This window comes from Ranitomeya imitator, chromosome 1, assembly GCF_032444005.1.
Source record: "Ranitomeya imitator isolate aRanImi1 chromosome 1, aRanImi1.pri, whole genome shotgun sequence".
NCBI classification, from domain to species: Eukaryota; Metazoa; Chordata; class Amphibia; order Anura; family Dendrobatidae; genus Ranitomeya; species Ranitomeya imitator.
Window position 1 is genome coordinate 1,076,488,578 of NC_091282.1, and position 22,503 is coordinate 1,076,511,080.

The following is a 22,503-nucleotide window of genomic DNA, read 5'->3' on the forward strand; positions in this document are numbered from 1 at the left end:
GTATAAAAATAATTAAAAAACTAGGCAAAAAAAACATGCTTTTTCATCATACTGCCAAAGAAAAAGTGGAATAAAAAGCAATAAAAAAATGAATGTAAATAAATATGATACAGCTGAAAACGTCATCTTGTCCCACAAAAAACAAGCCACCATAAAGCTCCAATAGCCAAAAAATAAAAAAGTTATAGCTCTCTGAATGAAGTGATGCAAAAATAATTATTATTTTCTAGAAAAAACCTTTTATTGTGTAAAAGCGCCATAACATCTATATACAGTATATAATCGTCTAAGGTCCACTTCCGTCTGTTTGTCTGTCACGGAAATCCCGCTTCGCTGATTGGTCGCGGCCAGCTGGGCGCGACCAATCAGTGACATGCACAGTCCGGCCGCGAATTGGCGTGGGATTTAAACCCCACTTCGCTGATTGGTTGCGCCAGACTGGCCGCGACCAATGAGCGACATTGGCGCAGGATTTAAACACCGCTTCGCTGATTGGTCGTGCCCGGCTGGCCATGACCAATCAGCGACAGGAGCAGTCCGGCCAGGAATTGGAGCGGGATTTAAATCGCGCGTCACTGATTTGTCGCGCCAGGCCGGCCGCGACCAATCAGCTATATTGGAGCGGGATTTAAACAATGCTTCACTTTTTACTATTGATGCTGCCTATGCAGCATCAATAGTAAAAAGATATAATGTTAAAATTAATAATAATAAAAAAAATCGTGATATTTTCACCTTCCAGCGTCCCCGGCAGCTTTTCCCGCACCTCGCGATGCTCCGGTTCCAGTAATGCTTTGCGGTAATGACCCTAGATGACGTAGCGGTCTCGTGAGACCACTACATCATCATGGGTTATTGCCGCAAAGCATCACTGGGAACAGACCTGGCGAGAGCATCGCTAAAGGCCTTTGCTGGATCACCGGAAGGTGAGTATATAACTATTTTTTATTTTAATTCTTTTTTTAACAGGGATATGGTGCCCACACTGCTATATAGTACATGGCTGTGTTATATACTATGTGGCTGTGCTATATCCTAGGTGGGCTGTGCTATATAATACGTGGGCTGTGTTATATACTACGTGGGCTGTGTTACTGTATATACTGCGTTGGCTGTGTTATATTCTATGTGGGCTGTGTTATATACTACGTGGGCTGTGTTATATACTACATGGGCTGTGTTTTATACTGCATGGGCTGTGTTATATACTATGTGAGCTGTGATATATACTACGTGGGCTGTGTTATATACTACTAAGGCTGTGTTATATACTGCATGGGCAGTGCTATATACTACGTGGGCTGGGTTATATACTATGTGGGCTGTGTTAAATAATACGTGGGCTTTGCTATATACTATGATGCTGTGCTATATACTACGTGGCTGTGCAATATACTATGTGGCTGTGCAATACACTACCTGGCTGTGCTATATACTATGTGGCTGTGTTATATACTATGTGACTGTGCTATATACTATGTGGCTGTGTTATATACTATGTGGCTGAGCTATTTACTATGTCGGCTGTGTTATATGCTACGTGAGCTGTTATATACTATGTGGCTGTGGTATATACTACATGGCTGTGTTATATACTACATGCCTGTGCTATATACTACATGGGCTGTGTTATATGCTACATGGACTGTGCAATATACTATGTGGCTGTGTTATATACTACCTGGCTGTGTTATATGCTACGTGGCTGTGCTATGTGCTACGTGGGCTGTGTTACATACTATGTGTTCTGTGTTATATGCTATGTGGCTGTGCTTTATACTATGTTGCTGTGTTATATGCTACGTGGGCAGTGCAATATACTATGTGGCTGTGTTATATACTACGTGGCTGTGTTATATGCTACGTGGCTGTGCTATATGATACATGGGCTGTGTTATAAACTGTGTGGGCTGTGTCCTGTGCATTTATTGCATTATTCTTAACCCCTTTATGACCCAGCCTATTTTGACCTTAATGACCTGGCCGTTTTTTGCAATTTTGACCATTGTCCCTTTATGAGGTAATAACTCAGGAACGCTTCAATGAATCTTAGCGATTCTGAGATTGTTTTTCATGACATATTGGGCTTCATGTTAGTGGTAAATTTAGGTCAATAATTTTTGCATTTATTTGTGAAAAAAATGGAAATTTGGCTAAAATTTTAAACATTTCGCAATTTTCAAATTTTGAATTTTTATTCTGTTAAACGATAGAGTTATGTGACACAAAATAGTTAATAAATAATATTATCCACATGTCTACTTTATATCAGCACAATTTTGGAAACAAATTTTTTTTTTGCTAGGAAGTTATAAGGGTTAAAATTTGACCAGTGATTTCTCATTTTTACAGCAAAATTTACAAAACCTTTTTTTTTTTAGGGACCACCTCACATTAGAAGTCAGTTTGAGGGGTCTATATGGCTGAAAATACCCAAAAGTGACACCATTCTAAAAACTGCACCCCTCAAGGTGCTCAAAACCACATTCAAGAAGTTTATTAACCTTTCAGGTGCTTCACAGCAGCAGAAGCAACATGGAAGGAAAAAATGAACATTTAACTTTTTGATCACAAAAACGATCTTTTAGCAACAATTTTTGTTCCCAAGGGTAAAAAGAGAAACTGGACCCCAAATGTTATTGTACAGTTTGTCCTGAGTACGCCGATACCCCATATGTGGGGGGAACCACTGTTTGGGCGCACGACAGGGCTCGGAAGGGAAAGAGCGCCACCTGACTTTTTCAATGAAAAATTGGCTCCAATCTTTAGTGGACACCATTTCGCGTTTGGAGAGCCCCTGTGTGCCTAAGGCTGGAGTCACACTCGGCGTAAGACAATACGGAACATATTATACATCCGTAATATGCTGAAAAGTCCCCAAAATAATGGTCCGTAGCTCCTTCGAAGGCAGGATGTATCAGCGTATTTTGCGCATGGCATCCTCCGTATGTAATCCGTATGGCATCCGTACTGCGTGTATTTCTCGCAGGCTTGCAAAACCGACATATGGCTATACAAGGGATCCATGTACAAAAAAAAAATATATATATATATATACTGTCTATATATATATATATATATGTGTCAGTAGACACATATATGTATATATATTATTACTTCATACAGCGCTAGATAGCTTTAAAGCCGGTAATTCAATTACCGGCTTTTTCTTTCTCCTTCCTAAACCCGACATGATATGTGACATGGTTTACATACAGTAAACCATCTCATATCACCTTTTCTTTTGCATATTCCACACTACTAATGTTAGTAGTGTGTATATGCAAAATTTGGCCGTTCTAGCTTTTAAATTAAAGGGTTAAATGGCGGAAAAAATTGGCGTGGGCTCCCGCGCAATTTTCTCCGCAAGAGTAGTAAAGCCAGTGACTGAGGGCAGATATTAATAGCCTGGAGAGGGTCCATGGTTATTGCCCCCCCCCCTGGCTAAAGACATCTGCCCCCAGCCACCCCAGAAAAGGCATATCTGGAAGATGCGCCTATTCTGCAACTTGGCCACTCTCTTCCCATTCCCGTGTAGCGGTGGGATATGGGGTAATGAAGGGTTAATGCCACCTTGCTATTGTAAGGTGACATTAAGCCAAATTAATAATGGAGAGGTGTCAATTATGACACCTATCCATTATTAATCCAATAGTAGTAAAGGGTTAAAAATTACACAAACACATTATTAAAAAGTATTTTAATGAAAAAATCACAAAGGTTGTTGTAATATTTTATTCTACGCTCAATCCAATCACTGAAGACCCTCGATCTGTAACACAAAAAAAATAATAAACCAACAATATCCATACCTTCCGCAGATCTGTAACGTCCAACGATGTAAATCCATCTGAAGAGATTAAAATATTTTGCAGCCACGAGCTCTACTAATGCAGCGTTGTTCTTGGCTGCAAAACCCCGGGGAATGAAGGTAAAGTAGGTCAATGACCTATATTTACCTTCATTTGCGGTGAGGCGCTCTCTGCTGGTTGTCCCTAGATCGTGGGAACTTTCCTAGAAAGCTCCCTGGCTCGAGTTCATATGAGGACAACCAGCAGAGGGCGCCTCTTATGAACTCGAGCCAGGGAGCTTTCTAGGAAAGTTCCCACGATCTAGGGACAACCAGCAGAGGGCGCCTCACCGCAAATGAAGGTAAATATAGGTCATTGACCTACTTTACCTTCATTCCCCGGGGTTTTTCAGCCAGGAACAACGCTGCATTAGTAGAGCTCGAGGCTGCAAAATATTTTAATCTCTTCAGATGGATTTACATCGTTGGACATTACAGATCTGCGGAAGGTATAGATATTGTTGGTTTATTATTTTTTTTGTGTTACAGATCGTGGGTCTTCAGTGATTGGATTGAGCGTAGAATAAAATATTACAACAACCTTTGTGATTTTTTCATTAAAATACTTTTTAATAATGTGTTTGTGTATTTTTTAACCCTTTACTACTATTGGATTAATAACGGATAGGTGTCATAATTGACGCCTCTCCATTATTAATTTGGCTTAATGTCACCTTACAATAGCAAGGTGGCATTAACCCTTCATTACCCCATATCCCACCGCTACACGTGAATGGGAAGAGAGTGGCCAAGTGCCAGAATAGGCACATCTTCCTGATGTGCCTTTTCTGGGGTGGCTGGGGGCAGATGTTTTTAGCCAGGGGGAACCAATAACCATGGACCCTCTCCAGGCTATTAATATCTGCCCTCAGTCACTGGCTTTACTACTCTGGCGGAGAAAATTGCGCGGGAGCCCACGCTAATTTTTTCTGCCATTTAACCCTTTAATTTAATAGCTAGAACGGCCAAATTTTGCATATACACACTACTAACATTAGTAGTGTGGAATATGCAAAAAAAGGTGATATGAGATGGTTTACTGTATGTAAACCATGTCTCATATCATGTCGGGTTTAGGAAGGAGATAGCAAAAGCCGGTAATTGAATTACCGGCTTTAAAGCTATCTAGCGCTGTATGAAGTAATAACATATATACATATATGTGTCTCACTGACATATATATATATATATATATATATATATATATATACAGTGGGGCAAAAAAGTATTTAGTCAGTCAGCAATAGTACAAGTTCCACCACTTAAAAAGATGAGAGGCGTCTGTAATTTACATCATAGGTAGACCTCAACTATGGGAGACAAACTGAGAAAAAAAAATCCAGAAAATCACATTGTCTGTTTTTTTTAACATTTTATTTGCATATTATGGTGGAAAATAAGTATTTGGTCAGAAACAAAATTTCATCTCAATACTTTGTAATATATCCTTTGTTGGCAATGACAGAGGTCAAACGTTTTCTGTAAGGCTTCACAAGGTTGCCACACACTGTTGTTGGTATGTTGGCCCATTCCTCCATGCAGATCTCCTCTAGAGCAGTGATGTTTTTGGCTTTTCGCTTGGCAACACGGACTTTCAACTCCCTCCAAAGGTTTTCTATAGGGATGAGATCTGGAGACTGGCTAGGTCACGCCAGGACCTTGAAATGCTTCTTACGAAGCCACTCCTTCGTTGCCCTGGCGGTGTGCTTTGGATCATTGTCATGTTGAAAGACCCATCCACGTTTCATCTTCAATGCCCTTGCTGATGGAAGGAGGTTTGCACTCAAAATCTCACGATACATGGCCCCATTCATTCTTTCATGTACCCGGATCAGTCGTCCTGGCCCCTTTGCAGAGAAACAGCCCCAAAGCATGATGTTTCCACCACCATGCTTTACAGTAGGTATGGTGTTTGATGGATGCAACTCAGTATTCTTTTTCCTCCAAACACGACAAGTTGTGTTTCTACCAAACAGTTCCAGTTTCGTTTCATCAGACCATAGGACATTCTCCCAAAACTCCTCTGGATCATCCAAATGCTCTCTAGCAAACTTCAGACGGGCCCGGACATGTACTGGCTTAAGCAGTGGGACACGTCTGGCACTGCAGGATCTGAGTCCATGGTGGCGTAGTGTGTTACTTATGGTAGGCCTTGTTACATTGGTCCCAGCTCTCTGCAGTTCATTCACTAGGTCCCCCCGCGTGGTTCTGGGATTTTTGCTCACCGTTCTTGTGATCATTCTGACCCCACGGGGTGGGATTTTGCGTGGAGCACCAGATCGAGGGAGATTATCAGTGGTCTTGTATGTCTTCCATTTTCTAATTATTGCTCCCACTGTTGATTTCTTCACTCCAAGCTGGTTGGCTATTGCAGATTCAGTCTTCCCAGCCTGGTGCAGGGCTACAATTTTGTTTCTGGTGTCCTTTGACAGCTCTTTGGTCTTCACCATAGTGGAGTTTGGAGTCAGACTGTTTGAGGGTGTGCACAGGTGTCTTTTTATACTGATAACAAGTTTAAACAGGTGCCATTACTACAGGTAATGAGTGGAGGAAAGAGGAGACTCTTAAAGAAGAAGTTACAGGTCTGTGAGAGCCAGAAATCTTGATTGTTTGTTTCTGACTAAATACTTATTTTCCACATAATATGCAAAAAAAATGATAAAAAAACAGACAATGTGATTTTCTGGATTTTTTTTCTCAGTTTGTCTCCCATAGTTGAGGTCTACCTATGATGTAAATTACAGACGCCTCTCATCTTTTTAAGTGGTGGAACTTGCACTATTGCTGACTGACTAAATACTTTTTTGCCCCACTGTATATATATATATACCTATTCTATGTGTACACATTTCTTCTACCTATTCTACTGTAAGCTGTCAGTGTGATTTTACTGTACACCGCGCTGAATTGCCGGCTTTTCTCTAACACCGCTGCGTATTTCTCGCAAGTCACACTGCTGGTCCGTGTGTAATCCATATTTTCCTGGCTTCCATAGACTTTCATTGGCTTTTTTTTGTGCAATACGGTGACAAACGCACAATGCTGCGATTTTCTACGGCCGTAGAAAGCCGTATAATACTGATCAGTAAAATACGGCAGATAGGAGCAGTGGCATAGAGAATAATTGGGACGTTTGTTAGGCGTGGTTTACGGACGTATTTTCTGCACTCATACGTCCGTAAAACTCGCTAGTGTGACGCCGGCCTAAAAATTGGAGCTCCCCCACAAATGACACCATTTTGGAAACTAGACCCCCCAAGGAACTTATCTAGATACATAGTGAGTACTCTGAACCCCCAGGTGCTTTACAAATTGATCCGAAAAATGAAAAAGTACTTTGTTTTCGCAAAAAAATGTCTTTTAACCTCAATTTGTTCATTTCCACGTATGCAACAGGATAAAATGGATCCTAAAATGTGTTGGGCATTTCTCCTGAGTACACCGGTACCTCATATGTGGTCACAAACCACTGTTTGTGCACACGGCAAGGCTTGGAAGGGAAGGAGCGCCACTTGACTTTTGAATGAAAAATTTGCTCCAATTGTTAGCGACACCATGTCGCGTTTGGAGAGCCCCTGTGTGCCCAAACATTGGAGCTCCCCCACATGTGACCCCATTTTGGAAACTAGACCCCCCAAGGAACTTATCTAGACGCATAGTGAGCACTTTGAACCCCCAGGTTCTTCACAAATTGATCTGTAAAAGTGAAAAAGTACTTTTTTTTCACAACAAATTTCATTTAGCCTCAATTTGTTCATTTCCACATGGGCAACACGATAAGATGGATCCTAAAATGTATTGGGCAATTTCTCCTGAGTACACTGATACCTCACATGTGGGGTAAACCACTGTTTGGGCACACGGCAGGGCTCGGAAGGGAAGGAGCGCCATTTGGCTTTTTGAATGAAAAACTAACTCCAATCGTTAGTGGACAGCATGTCGCGTTTGGAGAGCCCCTGTGTGCCTAAACATTGGAGCTCCCCCACATGTGACCCCATTTTGGAAACTAGACCCCCCAAGGAACTTATCTAGATGCATAGTGAGCACTCTGAACCCCTAGATGCTTCACAAATTGATCCGTACATATGAAAAAGTACTTTTCTTCACAAAAAATTTTTTTGCCTTAATTTGTTCATTTCCACATGGGCAACAGGATAAAATGGATAATAAAATGTATTGGGCAATTTCTCCTAAGTACACTGATACTTAACATGTGGAGGTAAACCACTGTTTGGGCACATGGCAGGGCTTGAAAGGGAAGGAGCTCCATTTGACTTTTTGAATGAAAAATTAGCTCCAATCGTTAGCGGACAACATGTCGCATTTGGAAAGCCCCTGTGTGCCTAAGCATTTGAGCTCCCCCACATGTGACCCCATTTTGGAAACTAGACCTCCCATGAAACTAATCTAGATGTGCAGTGACCACTTTAAACCCCCAAGTGCTTCACAGAAGTTTATAACGCAGAGCCATGAAAATAAAAAATCATTTTTCTTTCCTCAAAAATTATTTTTTAGCCCGCAATTTTTTATTTTCACAAGAGTAACAGGAGAAATTAGACCCCAAAAGTTGTTGTCCAGTTTGTCCTGAGTACGCTGATACCCCATATGTGGGGGGAACCACTGTTTGGGCACATGTCGGGGCTCAGAAGCGAAGTAGTGATGTTTTGGAATGCAGACTTTGATGGAATGGTCTGCAGGCATCATGTTACGTTTGCAGAGCCACTGATGTGCCTAAACAGTAGAAACCCCACCACAAGTGACCCCATTTTGAAAACTAGACAAGGCAATAAGAACTTATCTAGACATGTGAAGAGCACTTTGAACCTTCAAGTGCTTCACAGAAGTTTATAACGCAGAGCCGTTAAAATAAAAAATCATTTTTCTTTCCTCAAAAATAATTTTTTAGCCCGCAATTATTTATTTTCACAAGAGTAACAGGAGAAATTGGATCTCAAAAGTTGTTGTCCAGTTTGTCCTGAGTATGCTGATACCCCATATGTGGGGGGGAACCACTGTTTGGGCACACGTCAGGGCTCGGAAGGGAAGTAGTGACGTTTTGGAATGCAGACTTTGATGGAATGGTTTGTGGGCATCATGTTACGTTTGCAGAGCCCCTGATGTGCCTAAACAATAGAAACCCCCCACAAGTGACCCTATTTTGGAATTTAGACCCCCCAAAGAACTTATCTAGATATGTGGTGAGCACTTTGAACCCCCAAGTGCTTCACAGAAGTTTACAACGCAGAGCCGTGAAAATAAAAAATAATTTTTCTTTCCTCAAAAATGATGATTTAGCAAGCAATTTTTATTTTCACAAGGGTAACAGGAGAAACTGGATGCCAATAGTTGTTGCCCAATTTGTCCTGAGTATGCTGGTACCCCATATGTGGGGGTAAACCACTGTTTGGGCACACGTCGGGGCTTGGAAGGGAGGGAGCACCATTTGACATATTGAACGCAAGATTGACTGGAATCAATGGTTGCGCCATGTTGCGTTTGGAGACTCCTGATGTGCCTAAACAGTAGAAACCCCTCAATTCTAACTCCAACACTAACCCCAACACACCCCTAACCCTAATCCCAACTCTAGCCATAACCCTAATCATGACCCGAACCCCAACACACCCCAAACCACAGCCATAACCCCAACACACCCCTAACCCTAATCCCAACTCTAACCCTAATCCTAACCCTAATCCCAACTCTAACCACAACCCTAACCCCAACACACCTCTAAACATAACCCTATCAACAAGGCTAATCTTAACCCTATTTCCAACGCTGGCCCTAATTCCAACTCTAACTCTAATTCCAACCCTAACCCTAAGGCTATGTGCCCACATTGCGAATTCGTGTGAAATTTTTCTGCACCATTTTTTAAAAATCCGCAGGTAAAAGGCACTGCGTTTTACGTGCAGATTTACTGTGGATATCCAGTGTTTTTTGCGCGGATTTCACCTGCGGATTCCTATTGAGGAACAGGTGTAAAACGCTGCGGAATCCGCACAAAGAATTGACATGCTGCGGAAAATACAATGCAGCGTTTCCGCATGGTATTTTCCGCACCATGGGCAAACCGGATTTGGTTTTCCATAGGTTTACATGGAACTGTAAACCTGATGAAAAACTGCTACGAATCCGCAGCGGCCAATCCGCTACGGATCCGCAGTCAAATCTGCACCGTGTGCACATAGCCTAATTCTAAGGGTATAGGTTTTATCACAGTGATCAAAATGTACCTGGAACGAATCTGCCGACTGGCAGATTCGGCGGGCGCACTGTGCATGCGCCCGCCATTTTGGAAGATGGCGGCGCCCATGGAGAAAATGGACAGACACCGGGAGGCTCGGTAAGTATGAGGGGGTGGGGAGAGCACGGGGGGTGGATCGGAGCACGGGGGGCTGAATCGGAGCACGGGGGGTGGATCGGAGCACGGGGGAGGTGGATCGGAGCATGGGGGTAGGTGGATCGGAGCACGGGGGGTGGATCGGAGCACGGGGGTGGATTGGAGCACAGGGGGTTGGATCGGAGCACGGAGGGTGGATTGGAGCACAGGGGGTGGATCGGAGCACGGGGGGTGGATCGGAGCACAGGGGTGGATCGAAGCACGGGGGTTGGATCGGAACACGGGAGGTGGGATCGGAGCACGGGGGTGGATCAAAGCACAGGAGGTTGAATCGGAGCACAAGGGGTGGATCGGAGCACGGGATGGGATCGGAGCACGGGGGAGAGCGGACAGGAGGACGGGGGGAGTGGACCATAGAACGGAAGACTGGGGATGAGATCGGTGGCGGTGGGGGGGGCAGATCAGTGTTTTCAGCCATGGCTCATGGTATTGCAGCATCGGCCATGACTGGATTGTAATATTTTACCACTTTTCATAGGTGAAATATTACAAATTGCTCTGATTGGCTCTTTTACTTAGAACAGCCAATGAGAGTGATTGTAGCCACGGGGGGGCGAAGCCAACCTCCCCGGGCTGAAGTACCACTCCCCCTGTCCCTGCAGATTGGGTGAAATTGGAGTTAACCCTTTCACCCGATCTGCATGGACACGATCATTCTGTGACACAGCATATCCGTCACAGGTCGGATTGGCACCAACTTTCATGATGCATACACTGTGTCACAGGTCAGGAAGGGGTTAAATCTTCATAAATAAACTACATACATATTCTAGAATACCCGATGTGTTAGAAATGGGCCACCATCTAGTAAAAAATTATATAAATATGGTATCGCTGTATTCGTACAGACCCAAAGAATAAAGCTGCCTTATCCATTTTACTAGACAAAGGAAAGGCTTTAAAAAAAACACAAAAATAGGTTTCCTTAATTTCTGGTTTCTATTTATTCTGCCTCTTAAAAATCGTAATAAAAAGTGATCAAAAAATATAATCTGGCCAAAAATGATATCAATAAAAACTTCAAATCGTAGCGCAGAAAAAGCTCTTACCTGACTCTGTGTGCCGAAATATGGAAAAATTATAGCTGTCTAAATGTGGGGATTTAAAACCTAGTTTTCCCAATAAAAAGCGGGTTTTAGTGTGTGACTGCTGCCAGACATAAAAACACAATATACATCTGGTATCAATCTAATCTCACCAAGCTGAAGAATAAAGTAGTCTAATCACATCATACTGCGCTAGGAAGGTTGTAAAAAAATAAAACCAATTTTTCACCTGCTGATGATTTGTTCAATTTGCTTCCAAAAGTTCACAGTAAGACTTGACTCACATTTATCCTGCCCTCTACGCTGAGAGTTTACAACCAAGGTTTCCATGTAAATCTCTAAAATACATTATTCAGTTGACCCCCTAGCTTAAGATTCCCTATAATGAGGCAGATGGAGGCACTCTGGATACCGCAGGACCTGTGATCTGGTAGTGTGCGTCTTTTTAGACGTGCATAAAAGCGTGATCCAATTTCTCATGCAACCCTTGTGAAAATGGAAAATTTGGGGCTTAGAAAAGTCATTTTTGTAGGAAATGTATTTTCTTTTTATTTTCTTGGCTCAACATTATAAAGTTTTATGGATCACCTGGGGGTTCAGGTTCAAACCACACATCTAGATATCTTCCCTGAAGGGTCTAGTTTCCAAAATGGTTTCACTTGTGAGAGGATTCCGCTGTTTAGGCACATCAGGGGGTCACCACAAGCAACATGTCATCCGTTAATTATTTCAGCAAATTTTGCAGTCATCAAAGTCAAATGGTGCTCCTTCCATTCAAAGCTCTGCTGTGCACCCACACAATAGTTTTGACCCATATACAGTAGAGACCAAAAGTTTGGACACCCCTTCTCATTTAAAGATTTTTTCTGTATATTCATAACTATGAAAATTGTACATTCACACTGAAGGCATCAAAACTATGAATTAACACATGTGGTATTATATACTTAACAAAAAAATGTGAAACAACTGAAATTATGTCTTATATTCTAAGTTCTTCAAAGTAGCCAACTTTTGCTTTGATGACTGCTTTGCACACTTCTGGCATTCTCTTGATGATCTTCAAGAGGTAGTCACCGGGAATGGTCTTCCAACAATCTTGAAGGAGTTCCCAGAGATGCTTAGCACTTGTTGGCCCTTTTGCCTTCAGTCTGCAGTCCAGCTCACCCCAAACCATCTCGATTGGGTTCAGGTCTGGTGACTGTGGAGGCCAGGTCTTCTGGCATAGCACTCCATCACTCTCCTTCTTGATCAAATAGCCCTTACACAGCCTGGAGGTGTGTTTGGGGTCATTGTCCTGTTGAAAAACAAATGATGGTCCAACTAAACGCAAACCAGATGGAATAGCATGCCGCTGCAAGATGCTGTGGTAGCCATGCTGGTTTAGTATTTGGCATGGCTGTGATGGGGCTGGAAGTGCCTACAGCCTTAAAGTTTGTTTATTGGTTGTACAAAAGCCTTTCATCAAGCTTTATTTACACGGCGAAACCAAACAGTAACACAGAATTCCATTAGGAAGTCTGTGTTCAGGGTTCAGCACCAGACACTAAGTGGAAACGCCGGCAGTGTTTCAGTGATTAGGTTTAAGATTGCTGAGACAAGTTTCCCATTTGCTATTCCCTAGTGTTTTACTGCAGTGAGCTGGTAGGTAATTAGGTCACTGTAGAAAGCCATACCCTTGGTTACTTCTACAAACCACAGCAGACTTATACCAGCTGCCAGTTATTAGTTATTATTCAGTTAGTGACTCAGGCTGTCTGAATTGGCTCTCACTTAATTCTTGTGGTCTGTTTTGTCTTTTGCATTTTGATTACCCACTAGTGTTGAGCGATACCTTCCGATATCTGAAGTATCGGTATCGGATTTGATCGGCCGAAATTCAAAAAATATCGGATATCACCGATACCCGATACCAATGCAAGTCAAAGGGACAAAAATATCGGAATTAAAATAAACCCTTTCTTTCCTTGTAGGTCAATTCAACATGAAGGAAAACAACTAAGAATAATGTAGGATGTATTTGGGGAGGTGGGGGAGACATTAAAGGAGTAACGGTTTAGGCCAATCAAATGGAATAGCAGGAATTTTTTTTTTTTAAAGACATTCGGAGTTACAAAGATATTGACTATGTTAAGATATTTTATATTTTGTCAGATATTTATGTTTCACTACTTCCATGCTCTTCACCTCCTTTTTTACTTATCCCATACTTTCTTCTTCATCATCATCCTCAGCAGCAGCATCTTTTTCATGAACTTCTCCTTCACCTTATTCATCTTCTTCACCTTCTTCCTATTATTCTTTTTTTTACATTCTTCATATTCTTTCTATTCAACTATTATTCTTCTTCATATTCAACATCATCTTCTTCATATTCTTCTTCTTCATCATATTCTTATTTGTGACAGGTTTTTCTGTAGTTGTTATCTCTAAAAGCTTGAAGATTACACCTTCTGTTCTGCCTGTCTCAAAAGATTTACAACAGGATTTGTCCGCGTTCAGTTTGGCCTGCTGCAGTAGGTTTTTTCCAGGGGCATCACGAGGAGGAACAGACTCACCCCCATACACTGCTTAGTCTTCTTCTGCCTATAATTTAGATAATATATTTTTCTCTGATTTTTAGTATTATTCTTAATGTTCTTCTGCTTTTTGTTCTGCAGCTTCTTGTTCTTCTGCTTCTTGGTCTTCAGGGTCGTCGTCTCCGGGGTCATCGTCTTCTTCAGGATGGTCTTCAGGGTCGTCGTCTCCAGGGTCATCGTCTCAGAGGTCGTCATCTCCGGGGTCGTTGTCATCTTCGGGGTGGTCTTCAGGGTCATCGTCTTTAGGGTCTTGAACTTGGAAATGAAGCAGAAGGTACAAGAAGGCTGAGGAACTGCCGAGAACCAGCTGACGGTACAGGAAACTGGATGGCTACCTGAAGGTACAAGAGCTAATGGAACTACCAAGGACCAGCTGACGGTACTGGAACCCGGTTACTAAGCAGGAGGTACCCATGCCAAAAAGCACTACCAAGGACCACATGACGTTGGTGGAACTTGGATACCTAGAAGGAGGCACCTAAGGCAAAGGCTCTGCCTGGAACCAGCTGACGGTACTGGAACCAGGATGGGGAGCAGAAGGTACAAGAGCCAAAGACACTGCCGAGAACCATCTGACAGTACTGGAACCCAGATGGGTAGCAGAAGGTACAAGAGAAAAAGGAACTACCGAGGACCAGCTGACGGTACTGGAACCCATGATTACTAAGCAAGAGGTACCCGTGCCAGAAAGCACTACCAAGGACCACCTGACGTTGGTGGAACTCAGATACCCAGAAGGAAGCACCTAAGCCAAAGGCTCTGCCTGGAACCAGCTGACGGTACAGGATACAGGATGGGTAGCAGAAGGTACAAGAGCCAATGGAACTACCAAGGACCAGCTGACGTACTGGAACTCGGTTACTAAGCAGGAGTTACCCATGCCAGAAAGCACTACCAAAGACCACCAAATGTTGGTTGAACTCGGATACCCAGAAGGAGGCAACTAAGCCAAAGGCTCTGCCTGGAATCAGCTGATGGTACTGGAACCAGGATGGGGAGCAGAAGGTACAAGAGCCAAAGACACTGCCGAGAACCAGCTGACGTACTGGAAGCCCGATGGGTAGCAGAAGGTACAAGAGCCAATGGAACTACCAAGGACCAGCTGACGGTACTGGAACCCAGTTACTAAGCAGGAGGTACCCGTGCCAGAAAGTACTACCAAGGACCACCAGACGTTGGTGGAACTTGGATACCCAGAAGGAGGCACCTAAGCCAAAGGCTCTGCCTGGAACCAGCTGATGGTACTGGAACCAGGATGGGGAGCAGGAGGTACAAGAGCCAAAGACACTGCCAAGAACCAGCTGACGGTACTGGAACCCGGATGGGTAGCAGAAGGTACAAGAGTCAATGGAACTACCGAGGACCAGCTGACGGTACTGGAACCTGGTTACTAAGCAGGAGGTACCCGTGCCAGAAAGCACTACCAAGGACCTCCAGATGTTGGTGGAACTCGGATACCCAGAAGGAGGCACCTAAGCCAAAGGCTCTGCCTGGAACCAGCTGATGGTACTGGAACCAGGATGGGGAGCAGAAGGTAAAAGAGCTAAAGACACTGCTGAGAACCAGCTGACGGTACTGGAACCCGGATGGGTAGCAGACGGTACAAGAGCCAATGGAACTACCAAGGTCCAGCTGACGGTACTAGAACCTGGTTACTAAGCAGGAGGTACCCATGCCAGAAAGCACTACCAGGGACCACCAGATGTTGGTGGTACTCGGATACCCAGAAGGAGGCACCTAAGCCAAAGGCTCTGCCTGTAACCAGCTGACGGTACTGAAACCAGGGGACCTATTCAAGATTGTCTTCCTAAGAACCAGATAATGGTGCTGGAACTCAAGTAGGCAGCAGAAGGTCCACAGGAAAACAGGAAATAAAATTGCTAGGCTAGGTTGGCCTAGGTCTTCAGTATGTTTTTTTAACTCCACCACATGCTTGGTCCGCACATGTTTCCACATATTTGTGGTATTGAGGTTGCTGACACTTTTCCCTCTTTTGACTTTCTGATGACACAGCTTGCATTTGACAAAGCAAATGTCATCTGCAACTGTGTCAAAAAAGGACCAGGCACTGCAAGTCTTGGGAGCTTCCGTTTTGGCTTTTGGAAGAGGCATGCTCCTAATGGGTGTCAAAGTGTAGTCCGCAGGCAATGCAGTCTTCCCCCTCCCTCTCCTTCTTTGGGCCATTCGGGGAATCTCTTCCTCAGAGCTGCTCCCACCACCTTCCTGTACCTCACGCCATGATTTGTCAAGGACCTCATCATCTGCACTACCCTCTTCCAACAACTGCTTCTCCTGGGTAGTCTCGGCAGCACAGTATGCACCAGAAAGTGGCACCTAAGTCTCATCATCAGATGCGTACTGAGGTGTGGTGACCGTAGGCACTTGGCCCACCCACCTCTTCAGATTCAGAGAGACAAAGCTGTTGCGCATCACTGCATACTACCTTCTCAGATTCTAGAATGCTGCTTGGCTGGCCCCCTCTTTCCAAGCCAAGAGATTCAGAGAACAGAAGTAGAGATGGCTCCTGTGCTGGGCTCTCTAACTGCCTGGGCAATTTGGCAGGTGGTGAAGAGGCAAATGGGTGCTCTTCAGTGCTCTGTGCCTGCGAGGATGTGGCACTAATTGAAGTCAATGCATTAGCTGCCCTTCATCCGACAATGGCTTCAATTTGTTCATCCTGCAGCAGCGGGATACGGCGAGCTCCTACAAAGCTGTGCATGAAAGACTGTTCCCTGCTATAACTGGGGGATGATGAGTCACAGGTGCCCGCAGCAGGCACAGAATCCCCACATTTTTTCCCTGCTCCACCTCCATGATCACGTGCCTTACTCCCTGCCTTCTTCATCTTGGTAGACTGATAAAGACAGGCAGAAAATTACTAAGGGCTTAGTGTGGTTATTCCTGAACAGCTGCTAACAGGCATAAGAAACACTAATTTTATAAAGTGTGGACAACACTTTGGTATGAGCTAATGTGGCCTACACAACTGTAAAGTGGAGTGTTTGGTGAACTTTATTAACTTTTTGTTTTTTTTCACAGAACAGACTACAGAGTGAGCTGCACTCACACAGAGACCGTGCAGACAGCCGTGAGCGGCACTGCAAGGCCAAAAAAAGCTCCTCTATGTACTCCTATATAGTGTTTTTCCACAATTTATTATTATTTTATTATTATTATACATTTTTATAGCGCCATTTATTCCATGGCGCTTTACATGTGAATACGAAGCCAATATAGACAAATATATTAAACATGAGCAGATAACAGGCACACGGGTACATAAGGAGGGAGAACCCTGCCCGCGAGGGCTCACAGTCTGCAGGGGATGGGTGATGAAACGCTAGGAGAGGGTAGGGCAGGTTGTGCGGCGGTTCAGTAACTTCAGGATCACTGCAGGCTGTAGGCTTGTCGGAAGAGGTGGGTCTTCAGGTTCTTTTTGAAGGTTTCTATGGTAGGCGAGAGTCTGATGTGTTGGGGTAGAGAGTTCCAGAGTATGGGGCAAGCACGGGAGAAGTCTTGGATGCGGTTGTGGGAAGAAGAGATGAGAGGGGAGTAGAGAAGGAGGTCTTGAGAGGATCGGAGGTTGCGTGTAGGTAGGTACCGGGAGACCATGTCACAGATGTATGGAGGAGACAGGTTGTGGATGGCTTTGTATGTCATTGTGAGGGTTTTGAACTGGAGTCTCTGGGCGATAGGAAGCCAGTGAAGGGCTTGACATAGGGTAGAGGCTGGGGAATAGCGGGGGGACAGGTAGATTAGTCGGGCAGCAGAGTGTAGGATGGATTGGAGCGGTGCCAGAGTGCTAGAGGGGAGTCCAGAGAGTAGGAGGTTGCAGTAGTCGAGGCGGGAGATGATAAGGGCATGTACTAGCGTTTTTGCAGTGTTGCGGTCAAGGAAAGCACGGATCCGGGAAATATTTTTGAGTTTAAGATGGCAGGAGGAGGCAAGGGCTTGGATATGTGGCTTCAAAGAGAGGGCAGAGTCGAGGATCACCCCGAGGCACCGGGCATGTGGGACTGGGGAAAGTGAGCAGCCATTGACATTGATGGATAGGTCTGGTGGAGGGGTAGAGTGAGATGGGGGAAAGATGATGAATTCTGTTTTGTCCATGTTCAGTTGTAGAAAGCGAGCAGAAAAGAAGGCTGAAATAGCAGACAGACAGTGCGAGATTTTGGTAAGTAAGGAGGTGAGGTCAGGTCCGGATAGGTAGATCTGCGTGTCATCAGCGTAGATATGGTACTGCATACCGTGGGATTCTATGAGCTGTCCCAGTCCAAAAGTGTAGATGGAGAAGAGTAGGGGTCCTAGAACAGAGCCTTGAGGAACACCGACTGACAAGGTGGTGTGGGGGAGGAAAACACTGAATGTTCGGTCTGTCAGATATGACGAGATCCAGGAAAGGGCCAAGTCTGTGATGCCAAGAGATGAGAGAATTTGTAGCAAAAGGGAGTGGTCCACAGTGTCAAAGGCAAAAGACAGGTCCAGGAGAAGGAGGACAGAGTAGTGTCACTTGCTCCTGGCAGTTAGTAGGTCATTGGTGACTTTAGTTAGGGCAGTTTCAGTTGAGTGATGGGAACGGAAGCATGATTGTAACCGATCAAAGAAGGAGCAGGAGGAGAGGTGGGAGGACAGTTCAAGATGGACGTGTTGCTCCAGCAATTTGGAGGCATAAGAGAGAAGAGATATCGGGCGATAGCTAGACACAGAGGATGGGTCAAGGGAGGGCTTTTTGAGGATGGGTGTGATCTTGGCATGCTTGAAGGATGAGGGGAAGACACCTGTTGTGAGTGAGAGGTTAAAGAGGTGCGTTAGGGTTGGGATGAAGACCATGGAAAGGTTAGGGATGAGGTGGGATGGGAGCGGGTCAAGCGTGCAGGTGGTGAGGTGTGATCTTGACAGGAGGGTGGAGAGCTGATCTTCTGTCATGGTGGAGAAGCTGGTTTTGGAGGAGCAGGGTTGAGCAGCTAAGAGGGGCAGTGGGCGCTGTGGGCCAAAGCTTTCTCTGATCGTATCGATCTTCTGTTTAAAGAAAGAGGTGAAGTCTTCAGCAGAAATGAGGGGGGAGAGGGGAGGTGCTGGGGGACGGAGTAGAGAATTGAAAGTGTTGAAAAGCTGTTTAGGGTTGTGAGACAGGGAGGATATGAGAGATGAGAAGTAAGTTTGTTTTGCGGCAGTGAGCGCAGACTTGAAGCTGGCGAGGGACTGCTTGTATGTAGTGAAGTGGTCGGCAGAGCGGGATTGCTTCCATCTCCGCTAGGCAATTCTGGAAGCCCGTCTCAATTCTTTGGTCAGGCTGGTCAGCCAGGGCTGCCTGTTAATTGAACGAGTTTTACTATGCATGAGCGGGGCAGCCGAATTGAGTGTTGCTGTTATTGTGGTGTTATAAAAAGTGGTAGCAGCATTAGTGTCATGAAGGGAGGCTATGTCTGTGAGAGGGAGAAGGGACTCCAAGAGTGATTGTAAGTTGAGATGTTTGAGATTTCTGCGAGGGAGTTTGTGGAGTGGGGGTTGCACATTAGGAGAGGAGAGGGAAGAGAATGTCAGTAGGTTGTGGTCAGACAGGGGGAGGGGTGTGTTAATGAGATTAGTAAGGGAGCAGAGGCGGGTGAAGATGTAGCAGGATACGGATGGAAACCCATTAACAGGATAAATTTGAAAAAATGTGCAGCAGGCAGCACTAATTGAAAAAAGGACAATGAAACAGTATGAGGCAGTGACGCACCCTGAGCTGACTACAACCATCTGTGGCTGCAGAACAGACTACAGAGTGAGATGCACTCACACAGAGACCGTGCAGACAGCCGTGAACGGCGCTGCAAGGCCTAAAAAAGCTTCCCAATGTACTCCTATATAGTGTTTTCCACAGTCTAGCAGGATACGGATGGAAACCCACTAATCGGATAAATCTGGACAAAATGTGCAGCAGGCAGCACTAATTGAAAAAGGACAATGGAACAGTATGAGGCAGTGATGCACGCTGAGCAGACTACAACCATCTGTGGCTGCAGAACAGACTACAGAGTGAGCTGCACTCACACAGAGACCTTGCAGACAGCAGTGAACAGCACTGCAACACCTAAAAAATCTCCTCTATGTAATCCTTTATAGTGTTTTTCCACAATCTAGCAGGATATGGATGGAAACCCACTAATAGGATAAATCTGGACAAAATGTGCAGCAGGCAGCACTAATTGAAAAAAGGACAATGGAACAGTATGAGGCAGAGACGCACACTGAGCAGTCTACAACCAGCTGTTGCTGCAGAACAGGCTGCAGAGAGAGCTGCACTCACACACAGAGACCTTGCAGACAGCCGTGAATAGCGCTGCAAGGCAAAAACAAGTTTCTCACACAGCGGTTGCTAAATTAGCCTGGGTAAAGCACAATGAACCAAATCGCTATCTCAAACTGACCCTCTCAGTCAGATCACAGCATCCTGTCCCTAACTGAATTCACAGCAGAGTGAACCTAAAATGGCGGCGGCGACTTTTATAGTGCATCATGACATCATTTCAGCAGTCAATCACAGCCATGCCAGTAGTTACATGATTAACATGCATAACAGGATGTGCCTACACTTCTTAGGAATCCTCATTGGCTGAATTAAAAGAAACTGGCCCATAGTATTATGGGAACTTCCAATTCCGATATCTGATATTGAGAAAGTATCTGAACTCAGTATCGGAATTCTGATACCTCGAATATTGGCCGATTCCCGATATTTGCAGTATTGGAATGCTCAAAACTATTACCCCCTTGTTTCCTGATGTGACTTCAAGGTTTTGACCCTGCTTGTTGACTCTCCTTCGCTATGATTCACATTTCCAGACACCATCCCTTCTGCAGAAGCAATCCATCCAACCCCGATACAAGACTCAATCCCTCTATAGGGTTTAAAGGAATGATGCTCAGTGGTTATCTAGAATCTGCCTCACTGAGTGGCTTGTGTCAAGTCTATCTGAAGTAGTCTTTTTTCACTTTTGATCTATTGCAGACATAACAGTATGCCTATTGATTGTGGCAATTATGGAATGTAACAATACATGTTTGTAGTTGCATCCATTTTGAAATGGGTCAACATATTCTTCATAATTGCAATCATTTTTGAATAGAGTAGTTTTTGCTTGCTGATAGTGGCCATTTTGGTACATAATTATTCCTGTTTTGGGGTTGAGCCTATTTTGGAGTGGAATGACATGTATTTCATAATTGCTGCCCTTTTTTAACAGAACAATATTATCTTGATAATTGTAGCCATTTTGGAGTAATACTGTACTACATGTATCTGATGACATTCTTGATCAGCACATGGTATCTCTAAATGATGACATCTTTGTCCACCATCATGCAGATCAGATAATTTTCTCAGTTATCTTCTTTATAACCCTCCTGTATATGAAGCGCTCCAGTATATAAATATTCTCTTGATGCTGCATTATTTATGTATTATTATGTTAACATGTGCTTTCCTTCTCACTTCACTATTGAATAGTGTCTAGTTTAACCCCTTCACATGTACAGCACCATGGAATTAATGGTGCTATATAAATAATAATAATAATAATAATAGTCATACCTATTTCAATCATTCATGATATCTTCGTGGTGCTGTTAGTTATAATGCAAGTAATTTGGGCTTTATCCAATAGCCAGTTCTTGACCTGAAAAATAAGTTCTGGCTTAATGTGTGAATTTTTATGTTTTTATTTGTCTTGTGAAGGCTTTTGTGTTTGTAACATAATAAAGATTTTATATTGTCTAAGATTAGGAAGTTCAACAGATCATTCCTCTTTTTTTTTTAAATTGCATGTTTTATTCGCATTTTTGTTAGCACAAATGGCGACTGCTCCAATGTTACTCTTTGTAAATTAAAATGACTGTCATAATTATTCAGAAACATTTCTCCCTTAAAACAGGTCAATTAATAAGCACTTTTAACATTTACTATCTAGGAAAGCACATTTCTAACTGTATTTACCTCACACAGTATGCCTATTGTCAGTGATCTGAATCAAAGTGAACTCTGCCACTGCACTTTGTAAATGTCAATTTGAAATCTTTCCAAACATGACATTTTAAATAACCAATTTCATTCAAACATTGTAAACAAAACCGCTGTTACCATGGAAACGTTTAATGTCTCCGAAATGAGGAAATCTTTAAAAAAAAATATTGTTGCGTGATGTTAAATAAAAGAAAGCAGAGATGATTTAACAGAAAGCCTTGAATATCATTCTATGCTAATGCAAAATCATATTGTCAAATTCAATTGTTTCTTTCCTAGGATAAAATACATTGCAAGTGACATACTGTAAAGAAAAAGAACTATACAGAGTGTTTATGTAACTCTGCAGTTAGTCAACATAGTTTTATTCAATCTTCCTACTGTTCATGGACAAATGTAATGGAGCAGTTAGACCTTACGACAGAAATTCCAAATCTGGGGTCCTTGGTGGCTTGAGATGTTGAAATCTTTCTGGATGCAGTGATATCCTGGTTTAAAATGGTGGCTCGCTTAACAAAAGCCTTCTATCTGGATCATTATATCACACACTAGTGTGCAGACCACACTGTGAGTAACAGCCAGCCTGACAAGATGGAGTATGGCCACATCACCTGTTC